This window comes from Pteropus vampyrus, unplaced genomic scaffold, assembly GCF_000151845.1.
Source record: "Pteropus vampyrus isolate Shadow unplaced genomic scaffold, Pvam_2.0 Scaffold77, whole genome shotgun sequence".
Classification (NCBI taxonomy): Eukaryota; Metazoa; Chordata; class Mammalia; order Chiroptera; family Pteropodidae; genus Pteropus; species Pteropus vampyrus.
This window is the reverse complement of record NW_011888858.1, coordinates 6,068,837-6,095,741: the sequence shown is the minus strand read 5'-3', so window position 1 is coordinate 6,095,741 and position 26,905 is coordinate 6,068,837. Positions and strand designations below refer to the sequence as shown.

The 26,905-nt window shown below is 37.5% G+C and overlaps 1 protein-coding gene across 1 annotated transcript in view; it reads right to left on the bottom strand.

The window, feature by feature from the left end:
- The window catches only part of FRYL (FRY like transcription coactivator), a 249,832-nt gene extending 226,813 nt beyond the window's left edge, over window positions 1-23,019 (bottom strand). Inside the window, exon 1 of the mRNA XM_023532134.1 lies at window positions 22,799-23,019. The gene's annotated coding sequence lies outside the window, so the exon portion shown is untranslated. The remainder of the gene's footprint in view (window positions 1-22,798) is intronic.
- Between the last annotated feature and the right edge of the window lie 3,886 nt (window positions 23,020-26,905).

Sequence of the window (26,905 nt, the reverse complement as noted above, 5' to 3'; positions counted from 1 at the left end):
AAAATTACAGAACTTTGGTGAACAAAATCAAAGAACTAAATAAATAGATAGTCCATGTTCATGGAAAGACACAGTACTGTCAAGATGTTAGGTCTTCCCAATTTAATCTATAAATTCAATGTAATCCCAATCAAAATCTCAGTAAATTACTTTGTGGATATCAACAAACTGACTCTAAAGTTTATACAAAGAGGAAAAAAAGAAAACAGAATAGCCAACACAATATTGAAGGACAAGAACAAAGTTGGAAGACTGATACCACCCAACTTCAAGACTCACGTTAATCTATATTAATCAAAACAGTCTGGTATTGGGGAAAGAAGAAATAAATAGATATGTGGAACAGAATAGGGAGCCCAGAAACAGACCTACATAAATACAGTCAACTGATCTTTGACAAAAGAACAAATGGAACAAAGACAGTCTTTTCAGGAAGTGGGGCTGAAACAACTGGACACACACACACACACACACACACACACACACACACACACACACACACGAATCTAGAAATAAACCTTGCACTCTTCACAAAAGTTAACAGAAAATAAATCACAGACCTGAAGGTAAAAATGCAAAACTATAAAACTCCCAGAAGATAACACAGAAAACCTAGATGACCTAGGCTATGGTGCTATCTTTTAAAATACAATAAGAAAGGCACAATCCATTAAAAAAAAATAACTGGGAAGCTGGACTTCATTAAAATGAAAATCTTCTCTGTGAAAGACAACATCAAGGGAACAAGATGACAATCCACAGACTGAGAGATAAAGGATTATCATCTAAAATATACAAAGAAATCTTAACTGAACAATAAGAAAACAGCAACCTAATTAAAAATAGGCTCAAGACCTTAACAAACACCTAATGAAAAAGATATACAGATCGCAAATAAGCATCACATAAATGCAAATCAAAACAAGATGCCACTACACATCTATTAGAATGGCCAAAATCCAGAACACTGAAAACACCAAATGCTGGTGAAGGTATGAAGCAATAGGAACTCTCATTTACTGTTGATGGGAATCCAGCATAGTAACGCCACTTTGGAAGACCGTTTGGCAGTTTCTTACAAAACTAAACATACTCTTACTATGTGACCCAGCTACTGTGCTCCTTGGTATATGCCCAAGGAAGCTGAACACATGTCCGCCAAATCTTCACAAAGGTATTTAAGGCAGCTTTATTCGTAATTATCAAAACTTAGAAGCAACCAAGATGTTTTTTCAATAGATGAATGAGAATACTGTGGTACGTCCAGATAGTGGAATATTATTCAGCGCTAAAAAGAAATGGGCTATCAAGCCGGGAAAAGACATAAAGGAATCTTAAATACATAATGCTAAGTGAGAGAAACAAATCTGAAAAAACTATATACTATATGATTCCAAATATCTGACATCCTAGAAAAGGGAAAACTATGGAGGCAGTAAAAAGACTAGTGGCTGCCAGAGGTTGAGGGAGGGGTACTGAACAGGTAGAACACATAAAGTTTTAGGAAAGTGAAAATACTCTGCATGATACCATAATAATGTACACACGTCATAATATACATTTACCCAAACCCACAGAACGTACACCACAAGTGAACGCTGGGTGATTGTGATGTAACAATATGAGTTTATCCATTGTACAAATGCAGCACTCTGGTGGGGGATGTTGATAATGAGAGGCTATACCTAAGTGGAGCAGGGGATATACAGGAAATCTCTTTCCTCTCAATTTTGCTGTGAACTGAAAACTGCTCTTTAAAAAAAATAAGTATTTTTAAATCTATTAGAAATAAAAAGATTTTTTTTAATTTTTTTAATTAGAAAAACTTGCTTTATCTGATCTGCCTCTAACTCCACATAGTTTCCACATATCTTACAAATCAGGTATTTAGTTTAGGCTGTCATTAAAACAAAAAGGCAAAATTGTTTGGAAATTAAAAAATGATGTGTGTATTGCTATATCAAAGACATTGCCACTATTTCAACTTATCATAAACCAGTCTGCCCATTAAAATTATCTTTTGAAATTAATTAAAATTTAATTTGTTTTCTCGACTATTTTGTATTTTGTTCCTGGATGCAGCAAATAGTTTTACACAAAAACAAAAATGAGACTTACAGAAATCTTTGCAAAGACTGGTTTTACATGGTATGTGATATAAAGCAATTTACAATACAATAAAAAATTAAAGTATGTGTTTATAGCCATTTTTCCAGTGAGAGGTCCATAGTTTTCATCAGATTCTCAAAGGGGGCCATGACCCAGATAAGATTAAGAATGAAGAATTCTTAGGTATAAGTTAAACCTAAACATTCACCCACTATTAAGCACCGAGCCTTCTATTACCATTTACCATGAAACCTTCCCTGACCCACCCTGTGTCTGTGGCTCCTTTCCAGGGTCATAAAAAGAAAATAATTTATCATCCAAGTATTTAAGGAAGTACTAGGGAACATCATCAATGCTCATTATTAAAGAAGACAAATGGGGATCAAGTAAATTACGCCAATAATCATTTTTTTAAAAAGGATACATTCACATATGGTTGATGGGACCCTGGAAAATGAATGGATTAGTGGACATTTGGTCCTGGCCAAAACGTCCACAGAGATATCTGGTCCATGTCAACCCCATGTGCCATTCATGTGCCATTAGGTAGGCTACCAAGGAAAGAAACATTATTATAGGCAATACGGCCATAACACAATTACTGAACCAGTAAAACATAACAGTATTTTTTATGTATTAATTCTATAAACCAAAAGTATATATAAACATTATGGGCTATCTGAACCCAGGAATGTTTACTAAGCATGGACGTTTTTGACAGGACCAAATATCAAGGACCTTTTGACATGGATCAAATATGCTCACAGACGTTTTGGACAGAACCAAATTTCAAGGACTTTTGGGCGTAGAGCAAATGAATCTATGGATGCTTTAGACATAAGCAAAGGTAATGCAAGAAATAACTGGGCTACATGTAGTGCCATGACATTAAAATGTCCTTTACCACTAACCCAATAAAGCACATTTACCAAAAACAAAAAACAAAAAACCCAAAAGCAGGTAAAAACTTACATATGTAGAAAGATGCTTAACTGCGGTATATTTGTTAGGAGCCCAGACTTCAAAGTCAGCCTGCCAGGATTTATTTATGAGCTATGCAACATTAGTTAAATTTCTTAACATTTCTGTTCCCTTGCTTATATATATATATATGTATGTATATAAAGGGTACAAAAAAAGGGACAGTAAAAGTATTTATTTCAAGAGGGTTTCATGAAGATTAAATAACATATGTTAAGTGCTCAGCACACAGTATGCCTTTGGTAAAGATGTGCTCATTTATTCAAAAATACTAAGTCTCAACTATTTGTCAGGCACTGACCTAGGCAGCTGGGATATATCAATGAACAGATGAAGAATCCTGCCCTCTTGTAGCTATCAGTGGAGACAATAAGCAATATATGTAAGAAGTAAAATTTGAAAGTGTTAGAGACACTATGGGGGAAAAAAGTAGAAAAGAATCTTGGAATAGCAAGTGCAGGGCGCAGTTGGGTTTCAATTTTTAAATCCTAGCCAGAATACAATTTGTTGAAACGGTCACATTTAAGCAAAGATTTGAAGAGTCAGCCGGGTGAATGTCAGGAGTAAGCATGTTCCAACCATGGGGAAGAGCCAACACAATGGCCCTAAGGGGAAAACATGCCTGGCACATCAGAGCAAGAATAAGGGCAATTAGAGCAGATGAACAAGGGAAAAGTAGTAGGCAAAAAGGATCAGAGAAGTTATAAGGGACCAACTCACATAGGGCCTGTAGACAAATGTACTTTAAGTGAACTGGGGAGCCACTGCAGGGTGTGCAGAGGACTAATACGCTTGTCATACATTTGAAAGGATCACTCTGGCCGCTGTGCTGAGTACAAGGGACCTCTCAGTAAGAGGCTATTTGTGACTGGAGTGTTAGCAAAACCCTTGTCTTTCAGCATGAGAAATTGCTCTTGGATTCAGTTAACCTTCTAGCTCTGTTCCCCAGGAAATCATATAGGCAGAATGTTAGCTGTGTTACTAGGCAACATGGTAAAAATATGGTAAAAATGACCCACTGGTAAACTGCTTGGGACTGAGAGGCACTATCAACACTGAGTGGTCGTAACATAGGTCTTCTCTCAGTGTTGTGACTCCAGTAATTGGGCATGTACCTTGCAGGGATCCTGGAAGCTATGCTCATAGGTTTTTATACAAGGCAATGGCTCTTGGGGAACATGGCACTCCTGAGCCAGATTAGCTACACACCAACTCATGGGAGCCTCATTACCCACACCTAAGCTTCACCTGGAAGGAGAGGAGAGGCACACAGAATAGATCTGGCTCTTTTCTTTGTAGACAGCTACCAGTACCCCCACCAAAGAGAACATCTGACACTTGCCTGCTAGTAAGCTGTTACCTATCCCAGGTCCTCTCAAGTGAATGTGATGTTAAATGTGGCCTGACAATCCATAGGTCTGTCTAGTGAGCCCTAAGAAAATTACCTAGATAAGCACTGCTCTATTGCAGTAACTCAGGTAAGAAATGTCAGTGGCTTGGACCAGGATGGTAATGATAGAAATGGGAAAAAATAGTTAAGATTTTAAAGGAGAGCTTATAGGATCTTCTAATGAATAGAATGTGGGATATTAAAGAGTAAAGATAAGGATAATGCCAAGATTCTGAGCCTTTGCAACTGGAAAGATGGAGTGAAAAATTGGGGAGAGGGAAGACTGGATATCAGGATTTCAATTTTAGACAAGTTAATTTTGAGTCGAAGGTCATTTATCATCTCACTTTCTCCTCAATAGCTCAAGATGGCTGCAGCAGCTCCAAGAGTCATGAGCTCACATGACAACATCCAAAAGAAGGGGTATACCTTCATAAACTAACGAAAACCAAAGTCTCAGGTGACTCCCTTTATGTGTCACTATGCCTAAACCAACCATTGTCATGGAGACTAAAATTAACACAATTGACTCTAGGCTGAACAACATTCACAAACTGCCTCCTGTGTGCTGGTTGAAGAGAGCCCATGAAGCACGTGAGTACTAAATACCTGAACAAAAGCGGACTGCTGTTAACAAGGAAGGAGAGGAATGACTAACAGGTGCAGTGTCTGCCAAAGGTATTGTCAAGGGTATTGGATAAACTATCCACATCGATGTTAAAAATCACCCAGAATAAAAGAAGTGAGATCGGTAATAAAGTACAGATATAAAATAAGATAGGGAGCCAGGTGACAGATGAAAGAAAGCAAAGAACTCTTTGTTCCATGAAGAAAACACATCTAAACAAATCCTGTGAAATTTAACAACAACCAAAGATTATAAATGATTTGAGGAAAAAACAAGAAGAATCTTGACTAAGATCAGAAACTCTCAAATGTAGAAGACAGAGCAATATCTCAAAAATTTTTCCAGAGCAAAATGATTTTGACCTAAACTCTTCTATCCAAATCTTCAACCAAGTGAGAAGACAGAATAAAAACATTTTCAGACATGTAAGAACATATTACTTGAGGATCTCTAGCAAACAAGGATCAAAACCTAATAAAGTAGATGTGAGAACACAAGATACAGTGGAAATGATCCAAGAGTAAAATGAAAAAAGTCCCAGGATGGCAGCTGTGCAACAGGACTAGACAATAATTCATCCTATTAAAACAGAAAATTAGTGAGCTCCATGAAAGGAAGAAAGGAATGGATTCTGTTCAAAAGAAAGACTAAGAAGCTGGCTTAACGACAGGAATGCCTATGACTCTTTTCGCAACAGAAAAAGATATGTAACTCCAGAATGCTGCTTATAGTCCGCCCACACTTTTCTTCCCTTATTCCTTACTAAAGGAACTTATTTTTTTTCTACTTTTTTAAAGTACAAGGTAAGAAGCACATGATTAGAGAAGGTAACAGCTCCCCAAGACCATGGGATAAATCACCACAGGTCTAAACTAAGCCTAGAAATGCTATTCTCCTTTCCCAGCCATTGGCCTGAGCAACTGCGTCCATCCTATTGTGGACAAGAGATTCAGTTCAGGCCAATGAGACATACAGAAAAGTTATCTGGGGAAATTCTTGAAAGACTTTCCTGCAGGATGAAAAAAAAGAGATTCGAGTTGTTATAAGAGATCTAGCACTGGGTTGGGGGAGCATTGCTATAAAGGGCGTTATTGGGCAACTGGCAAACTTGAATATGAACTGTATATTAGATTCTAATATTATGGTAGGCATGTAGATGCACCACTCACATCCAAAAGGCTCACTACCAGGTGTGAAGAGTATGGACAAGCTGTTAGCTTCAACAGAGTTGGCTTCAGCTTTCAAGAGAGGGTCTCACTATTACCTAGAGAGCTCCCATGCCACACCTGAGAAAAGGTACACGCAAAGCAATTTCTGTCTAACAAGTAATTCCTCTAATGCAGGAGTCCCCAACCCCACATTACTGGTACTGGTCCGTGGCCTTTTAGGAACCGGGCGGCACTGCAGGAGGTGAGTGCCAGGCAAATGAGCGAAGCTTCATCTGTATCTGCAGCCGCTCCCCAGAGCTAGCATCACTGCCTCAGCTTCACCTCAGATCCTCAGGCATTAGATTCTCATAAGAGCACCAGTTCCTGGTGCCAAAAAGGTTGGGCAGGGACCGCTGCTCTAATGGACAATCTTGGCTCCAGATCTGCTCCTTGTGCTGGCAGACAGGGCGCCATCACAACTGGACAACTCCACCTGCCCAATCTTACATTTTTCTTTTAATTTTGCGCAATCCTAATTCTGGCTCAGCAACTGCCTCTCCAGAGAACTCAACATGTGACAATTAAAAATGTTAAATTTCCTGAAGTTAATCAGTTCCATGATCACATGAGAGAGTCTTTTTCTTAGGTGACATGTGGTGAACTGTTTAAGGTTATAGACTCATGATCTCTGCAATTTTCTTTAGATCTAGATATACAGACAAAGATCAAGAAAGAAAAAGACAAATATAGCAAAATGGTTATGTGATGACTCTAAGTGAAATTAAGATAAGCATTCACATTACTATTCTCACAACTTTTTTATATGTTTAAAATTTTTTCAAAAATGTTTTCAAATGAGAAAGATCCAAAAGAAGAAGCATCCATTCTATTCCCTTCTTCCTGTGTGTAATTAAGTGAGAAAAAAGGTGCTTGGAGCTACAGCAGCCACTGGCAATAAGAGAAAGGTCAGGTATGTCCCCTGTGGTTGGATATTCTGTAAAATGCTGCCAAATAACAACCAAAATGATATACCATGAAAAGCAAAAAAGCTATTCAAGAAAGTCATGGTTCAAGTGTGAAAAAAAAATGACAAGACTTTGAGCAATTAATGGATTACAGAAGAGAATCCATTCATCTTTGATCCCGGGAACATCATTCTTCTACTGGCATGGGGTCATGACACTGGGATGTAGAGAAGGAAATGGAACCACAACTCACTACTCCACTCAGCTATGAATATTTGCACAATAATTAAAAAACATAAAAAACATAGGACCAACATAAAAACAAAGCACCAAAGACTTCAGTGAAGTTCCAGAAGAGAATGCAAATGCTTTCAACCTGTCAGTATAAAAGGTACAGTTGATAGAAGCTGGGAGGATGGGGGGCGGGGAGGGCAAGAGAAAAAGAGAAGCAGGGAAAAGTATAGGATTTGAATTTTGAATCCTGTAAAACTACAAATCTCTTGACCATTTTTAACAATTTTTAATGAGATGAAACTCACATACCATAAAACTCACTAATTTATCATTTTTAATTAAGTTATTTGTCTTTTTATTGTTGAACTGTAAGAGTTCTTTATATATCCTAGATAAAAGTCCCTTATTAGATACGACTTGCAAATATTTTCTCTCATTTTATGGGTTGTTTTTTCATTTTCTTGATGGTGTCCCTTGAGGCACAAGTTTTTAATTCTGATGATCCAATTTATCAATTTTATCGTTTGTTACTTGTGCTGTTTAGTGTCATATCTAAGAAGGCTTTGCCTGACCCCCCAAGGTCACTAAGATTTATTCATATTTTTTTCTAAGACTTTTGTAATTTTAGCTGTTCCATTTAGGTCTCTGATCCATTTTGTTAATTTTTGTGGATGCTGGGAGGAAGCAGTTCAAATTCTTTCTTTTGCATGTGGATATCCAGGTGTCTGAAAGGACAGTTCTTTCCCTATCAAACTATCTTGGCTCCTTTGTCAAAAAAAAAAAAAAAAAAAAAGGAAAGGGAAGGAAGGAAGGAAGGAGGGAGGGAGGGAGGGAGCGAGGGAGGGAGGGAGGGAAGGAAGGAAGGAAGGATCACAGGGTTTATTACTGGATTCCCAATACTATTCAATTGATTTAATGTACTGATGTTTTTATTTAAGGTAAAATCCACATGATATAAAATGAACCATTTTTAAGTGTACAATCCAATGGCATTTAGTATATTTTCGACCCTTCTTTCTAGTTCCAAAACATTTTCATCACCCCAAAAGGAAACCTATACCCATTAAGCAGTCACTCTCCATTCCTCATGCCCCTGGCAACCACTAAACTATGTCACTATGGAATTACCTGTCCTGGATATTTCATATCAATGGAATCATACAATATGTGATCTTGTGTGTCCAGCTTCCTTCATTTAGTATGAAGTTTTTGAGATTCATGCACTTTGTAGCATTTATCAGTACTTCGTTCATTTTAATGGCTTAATAATATTCCATTGTATGGATATACCATGTTTTGGTTAGCCATTCATCAGTCGATGTACTTTTGGATTGTTTCTACCTTTTGACTAATGTGAACTGCTATGTTAAGTACTGCTAGGAATACTCATGTACAAGTATTTCTTTGAATACCTCTTTTCAATTCTTTTGGGTACATACGTAAAAATGAAATATTTGTGTCATATTGTAATTCTAGGTTTAACTGTTTGAGGAGCTGTCAATTGTTTTCCACAGCAGCTGCAACATTGTACACTCCTATCAGCAACATCAAAGGGTTCTGACTTCTCCATATCCTCCCCAACACTTGTTACTTTGTTTTCTGGCTCATTTTCAAATGTGACATCCAGAATTCAACACAATACTTCAGGTGTAGTCTGGACAACATCAATATTTTTAGCACATAAAACACAATTAACTCAGATTAGATCATATAGGTTTCAAATCTTATTTTGACATTTTTATAACATTAAAATATAACACAATGAAAAAGCAATTATAGTACTCAAAGCGACACAGAATAAAGGCATCCCATGTGTTATACTTCAGATTATCAAGATAAATGTGTTGTCAACTTACTGTAATTTAAGTCGATAAGTTTTTTTAAATTCTACGAATCTCTCCTCAACCATATAAAGTTCAACAGGAAAAGTTTTCCCCATGTGTTCACAAAAAAATAATAATAAACTAGTAAACCTTAAGAAGTTTTGTGTTTCTAATAACAGATTATTTTATTGAAACCAATTCCCCTATTTCCTTTAAGAGCATATTCCTAGCTCAAAAATCTTTTACAAAGCCTTCACAGGTTGTTCCAGTTTAAAATAGCCTCTCTCTGCTTTGCCCTTTCATGATACTGACTACTATCTCTACGACTCACTTTGACACTCAGTCATCTGATGCTTGGTATTTATTGCTAGTTAACTGTTTGATAATTCACTGTTTACAGTAGGGCCCTGTGGAGAAGAGACTCTCATTACTTTCTAACTTCATCACGACAAATATAGTATAGGGCTTATGAAAAGGTAATTCATATATTTTTCTTATATTTATAAACCTATAAAGAATTAAAGTGAAAATTATCTGACAAATCTGAAGACACTTTAGAATCTTCTGGTTCTGCAAGGTGATTGTCATGTGGTAACAACTAAAAGGGAAAGCAGGGTCAAGCAGGGAGTTCCCCGAGATGAGGTAGCTCTGTGCATAGTGTGAGGTAGCGGACAAAGGGTAGGAAAAAAATGAAAACACAGGAGATGAAGAAAAATGTGGAAAGAATAATATTCTGGGGCTCAAGTGAAGAGAAGCAATGGACATCTTTCTTTCTGAAAGGGGAAAACTAGGTATAGAGATATGTTGAACTAGACACGGGTTTAATTCAGCAGACTGTGTTGAGAAAAAGAAAATGTTTGTTTAGCTCCTAATATGTATTCAGTTAAGTACTGTATCGGTTTCCTGTTGCTGTGGAGACAAACTACCACAAACTTAGTGGCTTAAAACAACACAAATTTATTATCTTACAGTTCTGAAAGTCAGAAGTCTAAAATAGGTCTTAACTGGAATAAAATCAAAGCGTTGGCACAGCTGCCTTCCTTTCTGGAAGCTCTAAGGAGAATCCATTTTCTTGCCTTTATGGGTTTACAGAGGCTACCCATATTTCTTGGCTCATGGCCCCTTCTATCTTCAAAGCCAGCCGTGGCAGGCTGATTTCTTCTCATAAAGCCATCTCTCTGGTTCTGACTTTTCTGCCTCCCGCTTCTTCTTTTAAAGACCCTTGTGATTATATTAGGCTCACCAAATAATCCAGGATACTCTCCCTATTGTAACTTTAGCTCATGAGCAGCCTTAATTCCATCTGAAACCTACATTCCCTTTTGTTGTGTAATACAAGATTCACACGCTCCAAGGATTAAGATGTGGGCATCTTGGGGAAGCCATTATTCTGTCTGACACAAGCACTATTTTATGTTTTCTTTTTATTTAATCCTTTTAACAACTCAGGAAAATCGCCTTTTACTCATTTTATACATGAGGAATCTGAGGCTACCCATGGAACTTTTAGAGACGTTACATAACTTAACCAGCCAGGCGTATAGACAATACCATTATGTTTGTGGAACTGAACCAGTAGAACCGGGATTCAGATAGCACATCCTCCACTGGCCTACTTCTAAAGCCCTCCCTACTCTTTTTTCTATCTGCATGCGCGCGCGCGCGCACATGTGTGTGTGTGTGTGTGTGTGTGTGTGTGTGTGTGTTGGGATGAAGGGAAATGTACAAAAGTACATTTCTTGCCACCTAATTCAACCAATATCATCTCCCTTTCATCACTTTATAGTTCAGATCTCTGCGCATGATTCTGTTTAAAGAAAGGTTTTTAAACCTCTACACACCATGCTACATTCCATTCAGGTTTTAGTGTATGAGAAGAGGTCCTATGTTAAGAAACAAGGCTAAAATTACATGAAAAGGTAACATATTGGATTTGAAAATCCAATGCATTTATGTATTTTTGATCCTCTTAACAATTTTGGATGAATTACAGAATTGAAATTTATAGATTTCTTCCTAAATTGTACAACTTTAGGTTCCAGATTTGAACATATAAATTATTTTTAAACTATTTCAAGCACTCAGATAAATTCCCCAACGTGTAATATATTGGATTAGAAATTATCAATATTTTAATATGTCTTGACACATATAACCCATTATTATTCAGGATCCCATCAACCATATGGGAAAGTATCTTGTTTTAAAAAAATGATTATTGGGGTTTGATCTAAATGATCTCCAGGTATCTCTTCTCATCTACTAATGAACTCATGATGTTCCTTGGCCCTTCCTTAAACACTTGGGTAACAATAATTTTCTTTGTATGTCCTGAAAAGACTAGAGACACAGAATAAAGATCAGGGAAGGCATCTGTGATTGATGGCTGAAGCCTCGGTGTTAGATGGTTGACAAGTCTTGATTAAATTTGCAACTCTAGAGCCATTTTTAGCCTTTCCTGGCTATGGCCTTTGCCTCGAGAACCTGATGAACCCACAGACCTCTCACTAGGAAAATGCACATGAATACATACTCAAAACTTTTCATACAACTTATTTTATTGGATTTTCAATTGATTGCCAACACAGACCATATAAAACCAGTCTTTGCAAGGATATCTGTATGTCTCAATTTTGGTTCTGTGCCAAAATTTGCTGTACCCAGGAATAAAATCCAAACTATGCAATAAAACAAGCCACACTTTATTTTTGACAATTAGATACCAAAGTAGTGATGACTGCTGGCTGTAGAGTCTCTGGCACCACAGTACAGTTCTAGGAGAAATCCCACCTCTTTTACATTATACTCCAGGGAAAGTTAGGAAAAATACACGTGTTAGAAGGTTCAGTTCCCGAGAGTAAGGGAAGAATAATGTTGACTGAATTTAATGAGTGTTTCCCAAAACAGTAACATTTTATACTTGTATATATTTATAAAATGAAAGATACGGTTTCAGAAATTGGAATGTATTAAGATAAATTTTAAATATTTGGGAGGGAAGATCATATTTCCTATGTTCCTACTACTAAGTCATTCAAAATGTATTATGTTCAAAGTGGAGTACATGTACCCTTCAGAGGAAGGTTGATCAAGCTAATAGGGTACGAAGAAAATACTAGAAACTCATATACATACGTGTAATCTTAAATTCAAAATTTGAGCTTTACTAATATTCAGTAGGTGAAACTGACACCAGCACCCTCTCTGGGTCCTGTGTCAGGCTGCTTCAGTCTTGTGGCACTGATATGAAGTATGCTAGATACCACAGATCGGCTCACTTGACCTACGGTCTACCTATGGGCAATTTGAAGAGCACATTTAGTTGTTTTAGTGGCAAGCACAACTGTGAAACTACAAGTTTTGTCCACATCATTCCAGTGTTCATTCTCCAGCCTCCTGGGTTACAAGAAGCAATGTGACGGTAGTAGCAGCAGCAGAGACTCCTTGATTAGACTTCCTAATCCTGGATTGCAACTATGAGTCTGTCCTGCAGTTTCCGGGGTGTCTGGAGACAAGTGCAGCAGAGATGGCACAAACTCTGGATTCCAGCATATCCAGGGGTGCCCTCAAAGCTCCCCTTGTGCGTGACCTCTGTATTGCCACCCTAAAACCTGCTGTTAGGCCCTGCTAACAATTCTATAAGAACCTAATACCCCATATTAAATCTGTTCTATCTTAAAATACTCAGAAAGGTTTCTGTTTGTGACAATGAATTACAGTAGGTAAAAGTCTCCTAAAGGAAAGGTGATAGTTTCACATCCTGGAGAATCATTTGTGATGTCCTCACTTGTTTGTTCATTTTCAACATACCGCAACATCCTGCAAGTTACACAGGCCCAATTAAGTATATTTGCAGATCTCATTAGAATCATATCACTCACGAATGGATTTTTGAAAGATTTTTGCAAAGAAAAACAGATAAAATATAATATCAGCAAAGCAAAATACGAGCAAGCAACAAGAAAATAAAAGCACTAACGATAGTGCTTTATCAAAAATTGTAAGGTAAAAAAGTGATTATCTTATAAAATATAAAACAAAACTACAAAAATTTTAGGAAAAAACATAGGGAAAAAATATTTGAGACCTAAGACTAGGTGAAGACTCCACACACATGACACTAAAAGTAAAATTCATCAAAGAAAAAAATTATTAAATGCAGTACATAAAAACTTGAAACTTTTTTGCTGTGTTAAAGACCCTGTTATGAGGATGAAAAGACAAGCTACAGACAGGAAGTTCTGCCAACCACCTATCTGACAGATGACTTTTATCTAAAATATGTAAAAAACTCTCAAAACAACAATGAAAAATAATCCAATTTGCTCATTAGGGAAACAATTAATTTGCCCATTAGGGAAAGGCAAATTAAAAACACAGAGGTATCACTATACAACTATCAGAATGACGAATATTTTTAAAATAGTAAAAATACCAAATTCTGGCAAGCATATGGAAAAACTAGATCTTTCATACATTTCCAGCAGGAATATACAACCACTCTGGAAAATAGCCTGGCAGTTTCTTCTAAAACTAAACATGCTTACAATATAACCCAGCAATTGTACTCTTGGGCATTTATCGCAGAAAAATGAAAACTTTTGGCCACACAAAAACCTACACACAAATGTTCACAGCAGTTTTATTCATAACAGCCAAAAACTGGAAACAACTCATATGTTCTTCAACAGGTGAATAGTTAACTGTGTCCTATGGTACATCCATACAATAAGTACTACTCAGCAATAAGAAGAAATGAACTACTAATACATAGGACAACTTGGTTCTCTACAGCATTGTGCTGAGGGAAAAGAGTCAATTTCAAATGTTACATATAGTATGATTCCATTTATGTAACATTCTAAAATTACACAATTTTACAGATGGAGAACAAATTAGTGGTTGCCAGGAAATAGGGATGAGGAGGGTAGGGAAGAAGGGGACCTTGAGGTACATGAGTAAGTTTCTTGGCAGTGATGGAACAGTACTGTATCTGGATTGTGGTGGTAGTTAAATGAATCTACACATGAAATGTTATCAAATTGCACAGAACTATACACACGCATACACATGAATGAGTGCATTAAAAACTGTGAAATCTGAATATGGGTACTTAATAGTATCGTGCCAATGTCAGTTTCCTGGTTTAATGTTGTTATTCATATGTTATGTTACATAAGCTATTTAAACTAGGGGATGCTGAATGAAGGTTGTACAGGACTCCCTTTACTATTTTTACAACACCCAGAATCTATAATTTCAAAATTAAAAGTTTTTTTTTAAGCAACGACATTCAATAATACTTATTTTTAAAATTACTATTTTAGGTGGAATAAAGAACATAGAAATAATGCACTTTAAAATGTTTTTCATCTTCATCTCATTATTTTCTGTTAATGTCTTATTACGTACATAACATGTAGTATACAGTTTACAATAAACTTATACATATTAGGAATGAGGACACAATTTCTCATACTGCTGGGTGTAACAAAATTTCTGCAGGCCTCTGTTACAGAGGCTACAAAAGTCTAAGATTCTATCTATCCCTTATTTTTACTAGAATAGGAAAAACACTGGACTGAGAATCAAAAAGAAATCAATTCTGTCCACAGTTTAAATAAGTCACAATCTCTCATCTACAAAATGTAAGAGCTGTATTAGATGATTCCCAAAGCCATTCTAGCTTTAAAAACATGACTCTATGAGTTCCGCAACTCTATGAGTTCTGAAACAACCATAAAGAAATCTATGACTAAAACTCTAACAAGCATTAACTCAAAGCATACTAAGGGTTTAATATGGCCAAGAATAGTAAATACAAGCCATAGTTCTAAGTTATCATCAACACAAACATAGGAAATGACATCAATGAAGATAATTTTACCTCAAAGAAAAAAGATTACCGAAAGATCCAGTTTAAATATAAATATCTAGATAACAGGCACAAATGGCCAATCTACGTGCATCCTCACAGTTCTTTAAGGCCTCTGATTTCTATGCATAGAATTACATTAGGTCTGTTTTACAACAAGTATCCTGGTGTACACGCTTGGGGTTGTGATGGGTCTTAAAAGAAACAGAATATCAAGATATCTGAAAAAGAATTATTTTCCATCCACTCAATTAATTATTCCCCATCCACTTGAGTTAGACCTAATAAGACAGAATTTAAAGAAGTCTACTGTTCAGGAAAAGTTAACGACATCTACAGGGTAATTACACAACCGTTTTACCACCTTCTCCTACCCAGAAACAGTCTGCCTACCTGAAACAGTCAAAAAAAAAAAAAAAACCGGGAAGGAGGAAAAATCCTCTAAGCAGTAAAAAGCAATAACCAACATAACAAGGTCGTAGCACTAAAGATCCATGCACAGGAAGTCTTTTAGTTTCCCACCCAGAGCCTTTTAACATTTTTAATCCACTATTCAACAAATGTGATAATGGGTGCTATTCTCATGGAGCACTGAAAATATCAAATTAGAAAGATAAGGAAACTTCTACAGGCAGGTGTGATAAAAGCAAAGAGATACAAACAGCTAATAGTAAAATCATAAGCAAATCAACCCCCCAAACCAGACACAATTCAGAAAGAAATGGTTTTCTCAACAAATGAACAAAATATGGTGGTCTGTATACTACTGACTGAGAAGAGTAATGCTGGAAGTTCTTCCCTAAAAAAACTGTTATGATTTCACTGATACCCAAGACACATAAATGGAACCAGCAAAGTAATATTTTTTTACCAGTATTATAGACAGCATAATCCATCTTAAATAATGGGGAACAAAACTGAAGACTGCATTTAAATAACCATTCCAGCATTAAGTATTGAACTGAATTATATCACATCTGAATGTTACCATGAAATAAACATAACAAAAAAATAAAACAGAACAAAATAAAAACATGGAATCCTGAGAAATTGAAATATTATGCTGAAATCCATTCAGGCAACAAAGCATACGTGCAAATATTTTATGAACTAAAATATGAGACTGCACTGCAGTAAGTAAACAAACTAATACCCCTTTCTCATCAGATTCCCAGACACTCTTTAAAAAAAAAAAAAACTTTAACCACTCTGAAGTATGGATGCTCTGAAATAGAGATGCATCTTACAATTGCTGTCATCCAATTGCAAGATGTAGTTGGTGAAAATCTTATGTTGACATCTCCTAGAAAGATGGAGAAAGTGGCAGTATCAAAATGTCTTATATTTGATCAAAAATGGCCAATCAAAATAATTATCAGAAGCCTGCAAAACTACAATCAATGGAGATAATTACAGAAAATTCTCAACAATAAATTGCAAAGTTTTACCTTAAAAGATAGTACATATAAAGTACTTATCACACTACTTAGTAAACAATAAATTTAGCTACCCTTATTATTACAAGAAGGAAAATACGGACTAGTAGAGCTGATAAAAATGGCTATAGTGATCAGGCAATCAATAAGCACTTATTAAGTGCCTATAAGGTCACCAGCATTGTGTGGGGGCAAATAAAGGTCCACCACATTCAACCAAGGAAGCACTATTTTTGATCAAATAAATGGTGAGCTGCACAAGTACAACATTTTGAACCAATAAGGTAAACATCACATTATATTCAGCAATAATTATAACTTACTATTTTCAACTCAAGTACTGTTCTTTAAGTCCAGCAAGCAGAACTTGAAACACAAATTGTTTACTTGAAAAAGTCGCCAAATAATTAAACAAATATAAAGAAGTGTCACCAAAAGAAGTCTTATGGTTTTCTCAGGGCGAGGGGGGGGGTCCGTGGGGGAGGGGGAATTTCTTTTCTCATTACTGTCCAAGCTTATGTAGAATAAGGATTTAGATAAATTTTTAAAGAAAATCTTTTTAAACTTGGAGCTACACACATTATACAAGAACCCTCTCCAGTCCTAAGATTTACACATTGAGAGGGACCAATTTATACAGGAATGCACATTTACTAAAATGTTATTTTTCTCTATATGAAATGTCTAGAGCAGCAAATGTATAGAGATGGAATGTAGATTAGTGGTTGCCTAGGGCTAGGGCGGGAGATTGAGAAGGTGATGAAAAAGTTCTAGAATTGACTGTGGAGGTGGTGCACAACTCTGGAATATACTAAAAACCACTGAATTGTACACTTTAAATAGATGAGTTGTATGGTATGTAACTAATATCTCAACAAAGCTGTTATTTTACTTTAACTCTGCACAAAACATGACAAATTCATAATTGCTGCATTATGGTCAAACTCCATGGGATGTACCTCTCTGTCAGTCTTCCAGGCCTGTTTCACCCCATCACTGACAGTCCTACAAGGTTCCTTTCTTAACAATCCAATTCTTTCCCCACAAATACACAGAATGGGCAACAGGCATGGCAGGGTGGAGGGATCCATTTTGTAAAAGTTAGAAATACTTCATTCTATATTTTAATACAAGTGATTTTTCAAAATAATTATTTTTATAACACTAAAAAACCTTGATAAAGGCATCTATTATAATATTTTGAGTTTAAAAGATTGTATTACGACTCAATCAGCAAAATATGAATTATCTGCTAGAACTACAGTCTCCAAACTTTTTAGTACCAGGGACAGGTGCTCCTATGAGAATCTAATGCCTGATGATCTGAGGTGGAGCTGAAGTGGTGATGCTAGTGCTGGGGAGCAGCTGCAAATACAGATGAAGCTTCCTCACTGGTCCGCTCACCTCTTGCTGGACAGCCCAGTTCCTAACAGGCCACTGTAGGGTCCGTGGCCTGGGGAGTTGGAGACCCCTGTGCTGGAAGAGAGATGTAGTCTCATAACAGCAGTCTGTGAAATGAATAATCCCTGTAGGGTGTAAGGAAAGACACACCAATGTGGAATTCCAGAAATATGCCACATAGGAATAGCAGCATTAAAAAACATTTAATAGGTTCCATGGGCCCCAACCCACCTCCTGTAGACAATTTGTGTGCTAGGATACTTTGGAAGAAGCTATACAGAACAATAAACCAGAGTGAATAATAAATTCACTTAAGCTTGCACTTTGTTTTCCCTGCCTTTAATCCCCATGTACCACGCTAAGAATCCTACTCAGAGGAGTTCATAACATACGGTAGAGATGGACTTGATCTTACCTTCAATGCCTAGCTTGGTGCACAAAGTAGGTACAATACTCAATAAAAATTTGCTGAATGAATGGAGATTTCTCAGTTAATTAGGCCAACTGACTGCCAGTGGCTGAGCTGTCTATTTAGGATCTTTGGAAACCCCTTTTCCCCTCTGGGTGGGTGAAGCACTTAAACAATAGAATCCTATCACCTACTTCATCAGCCTAAATTGTAGTTCCCTTTTTTGTGAGTAAGGTAGAGTTAAAGTTTCTGTGCATTCCTTCTCTGGCTACTAGAAGTGCCTGTTGGCAGTTTCAAAGTTGTTTAATGCTCTCTAGAAATGAGAGAAATCAAGAAATGAGAAGAGAGAGATTAAGCTTAGACTATATACTCCAAATGTATTTTAGGGTAAAGGCAAATAAACTGTTCAAGGATACGGATTTTGATCAATTTTTGAAATGATTATGAATTCTATGTTTTGAATGCGCACATACTGGTGGTGGCCTTATAGCTCAAGAAAAGGTAGAATAGAAATTACTGAGCCTGAAAAAATAATAAATAAGTGTATAGAAATTGATTTCCTTTCTCCATTCCCAGTAAACGCGACTTACTAATTAAAATTTTCAAGTATGACAGTTTAAAGCATTCCTCTCTAAAAGCAATAAAGGGGAAAAAAATCTAGAATAAATACCAAACCATTACCAATAGTTATGTGATAAAGGCAGTGTTATGTATTTTTAATTAATGTATAATTTCTAAATTATACATTTGTCATATTAATATTTTTCAATGAGCATATGATACTTTGGTAGTAAGGAAAATAATGATTTTCTTCCTTTAAGCACTTTCCTCCCATTTGTCCCTCTCAAAATTTTGAACTTTTTTATAGCTTATGGTTTTACAGAATTCTAGTGGCCTAATAAAACTGCTCAAGTACTTTAGGCAACAGTAAAAAAAGGTGGGGAGGCCTCTAACTTTTGTTAATGGTTTTTACCAAAGTCTACAATATAATGAAGACATAGACACATAACCATACTGTAAGTCAGAGCATGACTTATACTGTAAAAGAGTTTTACAAGAGCAAGAGGAAAGAGCAGTCACAATTAGAACAGAAGAGCTTGCAGACAAGGTGACATTTGAGCTGGGTTAGATGAATGACTGGGTAACAATAATTGAAATTCAAGCACATGCTCTGTACCCCAAAAAATATTTTATAGATAAAAATAGTTCAGGTAGAGAACATACAACCAGCCAACCACCAAACATACTTTATTTTTTAAAATTCATTAAAAATATATTATAAAATTTGCTATATAAAGCAATGAAAACTTTGCCACCTCACCTAGGTTTCTTCTACTATCCCACTATTCCTTTACTATTTTAGTATGAATCCTGTGTTGTCATTACTTTGCACCTGTTACTGCACCGAGATACACACTATCTTTTTCCTATGGATAATAACTTTGCATCTTCCCATTAAACTGTCTATTTTTGAGAGTAATGACTATGATTCATTTCTATTTTATCTTCCTATAATATTCCTGAAATGGGTATTCAATAGATAGTGACAAATTAAACCCACTTCTAATAATTGTGACAATAAGCTATCATCATCACAAAAGATCTGTGGAACAGATATTATAAATAATTAAATCACCTTTTTCTACACAGGACGAAAAGGTTAATATATCTTCCCCTAGATACTGAACCAATTGCTGTTCTTTGGTGTAACTCATTTAGAAAGGTGTTTAGTAAAAAATAAAAATAAGTCTCTCAAGCAGCCTCTAGAGAATATTCTTTTTCTGTCACAAAGACCTAAGACAATCCATTAATTGGGCACTAGAAAGGTAGGGGTGACAGTGAATTTGCACAGAAATGGAAGAGTTCTAGTTCCCAACGATCTCAAGGGACAACTCAGAGCTCAAGAAACGTCTTGGCAATGTGTATATATAAGACAATGTGTTTAAAAAAACAATGAGAAAAGCTTACAGGAAAAATATGTTTTCCAGGAAACATAACCTAGATATTTCAAAGGTAATTCTTTCTGAATGTTTTCTTTTTATGTGCTTTTAAAAGTTCAGAAATTCTCTTCTCTATTGTTTAAATAAGCTGGTAAGTAAACAAAGATATAAATTTAGAAATTTATTTTAATCTTCTACTTTCTATTATGAAATAGAAAGGAAGATTATGCCTGCAGGTTTTGCCTGACATCCTTATCACAGAAGAGGATTAAAGAGGGGAGGGGTGGAGATTAGGTGTAACAATGTCAGGTACTATCAAGATTACAATAGCATAGGAAATATAGTCAATAATAACGTAATAACTACGTATGGTGTCGGGTGGGTACTAGTCTTATGGGGGTGATAACACTGTAAGTTATATAAATGTCTAATCACTGTTATATACCTGAAAGTGATATAATATTCTAGGTCAACTATAATTTAAAAAAAACTTTTTTTTAAAGATTACTTACAAAAGATCATGTTTTATAAATTTCCTAAACTCTGTGGGAAGAATAAAGTGACTCTCAGACATTATCTAAAATTAGTTTTCAATTTCCCAAGTATAGTTTCTCATTTGTTATTGAGCTTATAATGTTCCCCATCACTGAGAAAGTTACTAAACAGTGAGTTAATCAATGAACACTTTAGGAAGTAGTTAGTATTGCTTAAAAAAAAAAAAACAAAACACTAGGCCAAGTGTTCTGACAAAATTCACTCTTCTACAGAAGTAATTTTACCAAATAACTCAGAATAGAAAATAAGACAGGATGGAATGATATTTTTAATGAGTAGCAAAAAAGACCACAGAATAACACATCTACTGTTACTTTGTTTATGGGGTTATAACTTGCACATAAAAGTACAAAGTATTGCACAAGAAGAAACTGTCAAAAATGAATGTTTACAAAAACATTTCTTTTCTAAGTAAGGTCTCTCACAAGGTATGTACTACTTCTAAATATGATTTTTTTAGCAAGTATTGACAGGTATACTGTAGCGATAATGCTCAAGATGAAGAAAACCTCTTATAGTTATTTTATCCATAGTAAAAGTTACTGTTACTAATGGTAACGGCTATGAGTTCAGCAGTAATTAACTTTACGGAAGATATTTGCTAGGCAAAACAGTATTTTGCAAAACGAACTTTATTTCTATCAAGTCATTTTTCCCTAATCTCATAGACTCTAGTAACCTGGTTTTCTTTTTTCCCTTCTCCTTCTAAAAGAACCTCCGCCAGTTAGTCGAGGTAATTAATACTTTCCACAGTTCAAAGGTTAAGGCAAATTTGGCTCTACGTGGAGCTCTTGCTCTCACCAGCACCCCGCCCACTTTTTTTCTTTTCAAATTATGTTGACCTGAGAGAGTTTAATGCTCCCATGTAATTGCAAATCTAAGAAAGAGGAGATTTTATGTGTCGAGAAACGAAACTGGAATGGAAGGAAAGACCGACAGCAATCAAGAACCACTTCGTCCTAGAATTCAGCCTCGGCGAAACACAGGAAACGAGCTTATGCCCAAAGAACCTGCCGCCCAGAAGACACAACTTCCATCGATCCGCAAAGAAAAGTTGCAAAGAAGAGCTCAGCGCCCAGGCAGCCTGCGCGGGTGCGGACTGAGAGCAGCAGACACTCAGCAGGCCTGGACAGCCCTCGGGCGGTGGCTGCTGCGTCGGTGGGGCCGACTCCGGCTCCGGGTCTGGGGGTGCGCGGCCAGCCCGAAGCCACGCGGGCACAGCGCCCGCATCCGCACCCCTCCCCACGACCGCGAGCAGTGGGCGGAGAGATGAGAGCAAAAGAAAAGAAGGACAATGCCGGGCAGGCGATTCCGCACGCTCCACGGGTCCCCAGCACCCCTTCCGCCTGGGGCCGCCAGGTGCCTCCCCAAGGTTGCTCCTCCACCCTCCTTTCACCGCCGGGGCGGCGAAGCTGGGGCGGCCGACCTCCCTCCTCGCAGCCACCGCCTTCCTCCCCGCCGGGCGGCTCCCGGGAGTCCGCGAGGCGGCGGCGCGCGCGAGCCGAACAGGGCGCGCTAGGAGAGCCCGGCGCGCGAGGGGAGGCGGGCGCGCCAAGGGAAGGGGGCGCGCAAGGAAGCGGCGCGCACGAAGGGAGCCGGGTGCGCGGGGGAGCAAGGCGCGCGGCGATCCCCCGAGGACCCGCTGCCGCTCCGGCGGGTTTTCGGTTAAAGCGGGGGCTGCGCCGCGATTTAGTGTCCGTTAAGAGTCTTGGCCCGCGCGGCGCTGCTTGCCAGCCATCCTGGCCCACCTCTCCCTCGGCCCCAATAAGGAGGGACAGCCGGGCGAGGGCCGGCGACCTCGTCTCCCTCCAGGGCTGGGACTGCCGGTCGGTGGGCATCAGGGTGCCTGCCCCAGGGCTGGAAGAGAAAGTGAAATGAAGCGCCTTTCCCCAGGCAACACCTACCAGTAGTCCCCAGTCCAAGTGTAGCTGCCTCCTCCTCTGGCGTCGCTGGTCCCCGCCCTCGGGCCCAAGGCTCCGTTCTCTTGACAATGGCGCGTCCCCTTTAAGGAATAATCCGATCGGAACCGGCCTGTGGTTAAACCTCCCTCCGACTCTGATTTTAACCGGATTTCTCCCTCTCCCCCGGAGCCCGACGGGCGCTCGGCTGTGCTGCGAGTTCTTCCCACCCCTTCTCCGCCCCGCCCACTCCCTCGCCTTTCTGATTGGCGAGAAACAATATAACAGGAACAGCAATCCTCGCACTCCACTGGCCAGGCCAGTCGCCGTTCAAAGTTACCCCACCCACTCCCTTTATCCCGCCCCTTTTCCCGGGTTGGTTATGCCTCTAATCACTCTCAGTCCTCTACTCTATCATTGCTTTGGAGAACTGGCAGTCAAGGCTCATCCTCCCGCCTTCGGAAAGCGAACTTTATTTTTATTGGTAAAAGGACATCTTCCTGTGCACCTGATTGGGCAAGGTAGGAGTTAGTCTGCACGCCCCTTACCCATTATCGCTCTCCCTTTACGGATGCGAGAAATATACCCGCAAATTCCTTCCTACTTTGCCTTCTAAGTGCCTTTCCTTTTAAATGCTGGTAAGGGTCGTGGACAAAAATCACAGTCTGTATTGGAAATAGCCGGAAAGGGAAAAGAAAAAAATTCAAAAGCTTCTCCAGATGTGTATTATATCTGGATCTGGAATCTCATCCAGTGAATGGAGTGGTTAAAATGAGTTAGAATACCTGAAATTCTAACTCCTCCTGAGATTTACTTAACAAGTTTTCACTCGGTGTCCACTCCTACCATCGATTCCACTGGCATGTCGCTACCCCGAAGAGCTTTAACAAAGCTATAAGCAAATCTGGAGGTGTCCTTGTTTTTCTCTCAGTCGTTCCTTTAAGAAATCATTTAAATAATTTCCATTAAAAGTTCCATTTAATTCACGTCCTCTGTGTTGTCTTGGCGTTTGTCACGAGTGCTATTACTCTTCTGAAAAAACTGAATAGATGATTCCCCTCATGCCAACCTCAGGTCGACGACGTCTGTCCCCCTTGCTAGAGTTGTAGCAAAGGGAGCCCAGGTTGAGCCCGAGAGGGTACCAGGAGTCTATTCCTCGAGGAAAAGAAGCCTAGCCCCGGAAGCTTAACCCTGCAGCAAAACCTCACGCATGAAAAGAGAATTTTGTGGCAGTCTGTTGGGATATGCGTTAAGAACCGAAAGGTTTGTGACTACTAAAATTGGGTACAGTTAGTGGTTTGGTACCCATTTAAGAATGTTAGGGGAAAACGTTTAAGTTTTACAGTGAAGTTTAAAACTTTAAACCTCAGGATATTTAATGCATTTGCGGTGATCGCCCAGCTGAACCCACCAGTGCCAAGAAAGTGGCAGCGCTCAGCAGTACCCTAAAAAGGGAGTTAAGCGCCAGAAAAAGGGGAATAAGCATCGGTAGTCGATGGGACTTCTAGGTGAGTACAGGTGAAAAATCTCCCAGGGATATCCATTAATATCAAAGAATGAGAAAAGAAAAACATTGTAGGTTGTTTAGGTGTTTCTAGTGGAGTCAAGAGACAAGGAAATATCTGGACTATAGTCATATGGCCTTCACAGATATATCTCATTAAGTGTCTATAACTAAATCCCTATTTTCAGCCTATTCCGTTTGTTTGCTTTTTTTGGTGGTTGCCTTTTTTTCCCCTACAGCCAAGGTAAAGTAATACTCCTGGTTTTCTCTTGATTTACAACTCTCAAGCTTTGAGGCTGCTTCTGGGTTCTGACATTCTATATTAGAATATAATCAAAATAAGAATATTCTATATTCTAATATCTAGTATGATCTTGAAATAAAGTTTCATACGTGTATACAACTGCAAGTTTTTATTCAAGGTCTAGGTGATGACTTCGAGTTCTTTGTAAAACACCTGCTCTATATGACATCCAGATTGTTTTGTTACACCAGCATATTGGGTTCATAACTCCAAAGGACAGTCTACAGTAACCTTTAGATTTTCTTCCTTACACTTAACCAATCACGCTGAGATCATTACCAATAATTTATATGATTTCTTATTTCATATTGCCCACAATAGGATTATTTATCACTTTTTAGTTCACACACCCAGCCTCCTGGCACTAATACTCCTATTGGTATTTCACATTGAAGAATAATTTAGAAAATCTGCAAACCTGGAGCTTCCAATATACAGATCATTCTTAAGAATGTTCAATGTTACTGAACACAGTCTCAGTTCCAACCATGAAGAAATTTACAGTTTGCACTTTCCCCTTCAGAGGTATTTTATCTTCTACTTTCATTTCCCATCTCTAAGCCAAATCCCCATTCTTTAAAAACTTTCACCATTGTGCAAATGTGACTAAAGCTTTTTAACATCCTTGTATAGATATTTATTAAATTCATTTAAAGGGTAAAAAACATTGTGATCACTTATTCTCCCTGTTTATATACAAAGGTAAATCAAATCAAAGAACTACCAGTTAAATCAGTAGTTTTTCTCAAAAAAATTGTTACCATTTATATTGACAATTATTTTCAATTCACCATACATTTATTTAGTAACTATTATGTGTTGAGTAAAAATAGGGAAAGGAATGATAAATATATCTCCATTCTCCAGAGAATATAATGAATCTCCATATTCTATATATAAGTGGCACAATTTTACCTCTCACCCAGCACTTGGGTGGATCCCATCTACTAACCAGCGATTTTCTACAGTAAAATTAAGAAAAATCCAATTATTAGAAGCTGTTAACCCAAATCTCTTCCATTAGCCCTTTATTGATATTAACAAGAATGAGACATATTAAGAGAAAATATGTTCATAGTAATTTGATTTCATAAAGAAATTTCAAGAAATATTTTCTGGGTTTCTATAGAAGAGGCCTAATGTGTTTCTTTGTAAAATGAGAACTGATATTCATTGAGAATATAATTGAAAAATCTTCAATCAGCAAAAGATTCAATTATGTTCAGTACTCTACTCGTATAAGGGCTGTTGAGTTGGCTCTGACTCCTGACAACTCTATGAATGAGTGATGTTCACAATATCCTGTCCCCAAAAGCCCTGCTCATCTCCTGTAGACTCATGGCTATGGCTTCTTTTATAAAGTCAATCCACCCATATTTGGTCTTCTTCTTTTCCTGTTGCTATTCTACTTACAGAGGCAGAAAGGAAATACTAATATATTTTCAGAAAGATTTCCAATTCTCTCCTACTTGAAACCCTTCAAAGATTCTCTAGGCATATATTGAATATAGTCCAAGTATCTCCACAAAATATACAAGTTCCTTTATAATCTGACTCTAGGTTACCTCTCAGATTTCTTCTCTGGCCACTCCATTGGCTGCTCTGTCAGTATCAACGATCCTGATTTTTCAAGTCATAATGCACTTGGGCATGTGGTTCCCTTTGGGCAGAACAGCCATCCAGTCCATATTCACCTAGAACAGTCTCATTTCTGTCTATTAAACCCCAACAGAAACGTGAAGACTTCTTTGATTGAACCCCATTTCCTGACTTAATTATTTCTCTGTTACATACATCTATTATTCTAATTACAGGTATCACATTGAAGAAAGAAGTGGGGTTTTTTTCTGTCTCCTGCACTAAACTGGTTTGCTCTCAACAGCAAAGGCCATATTTATGCATCTTTACATCAGCATCATTTAGGACGATGCCTGCTATACTGAAGCCTTTCAATAAATGCATGTAAAATTGAGTTGAATGAGCAAGACTGAAAACAATAAGGTTAATTTACAATGTGAAAATCTAACTATTTCATGAGTGTTCTAATTAATATTTTATTATAAATCTATCATATCAACTATTCTAGACCACTAGTTCCCAGACTTTTTAATTTCATGGACTAGTGAAAATTGCAAAAAAATTTCAGGAACTGACATAGGCTTAACAACTTTTTACTTTGAAAAATAAAGGTATAAAAATAAATATAAATAAACCCTCTATTCTCTCAATTATTTCATAAAATAAGAATATTTTAAAATCAAAATTTGAGAAGTGTAAAATTTCAGAATCTTAATACTTTGAATAC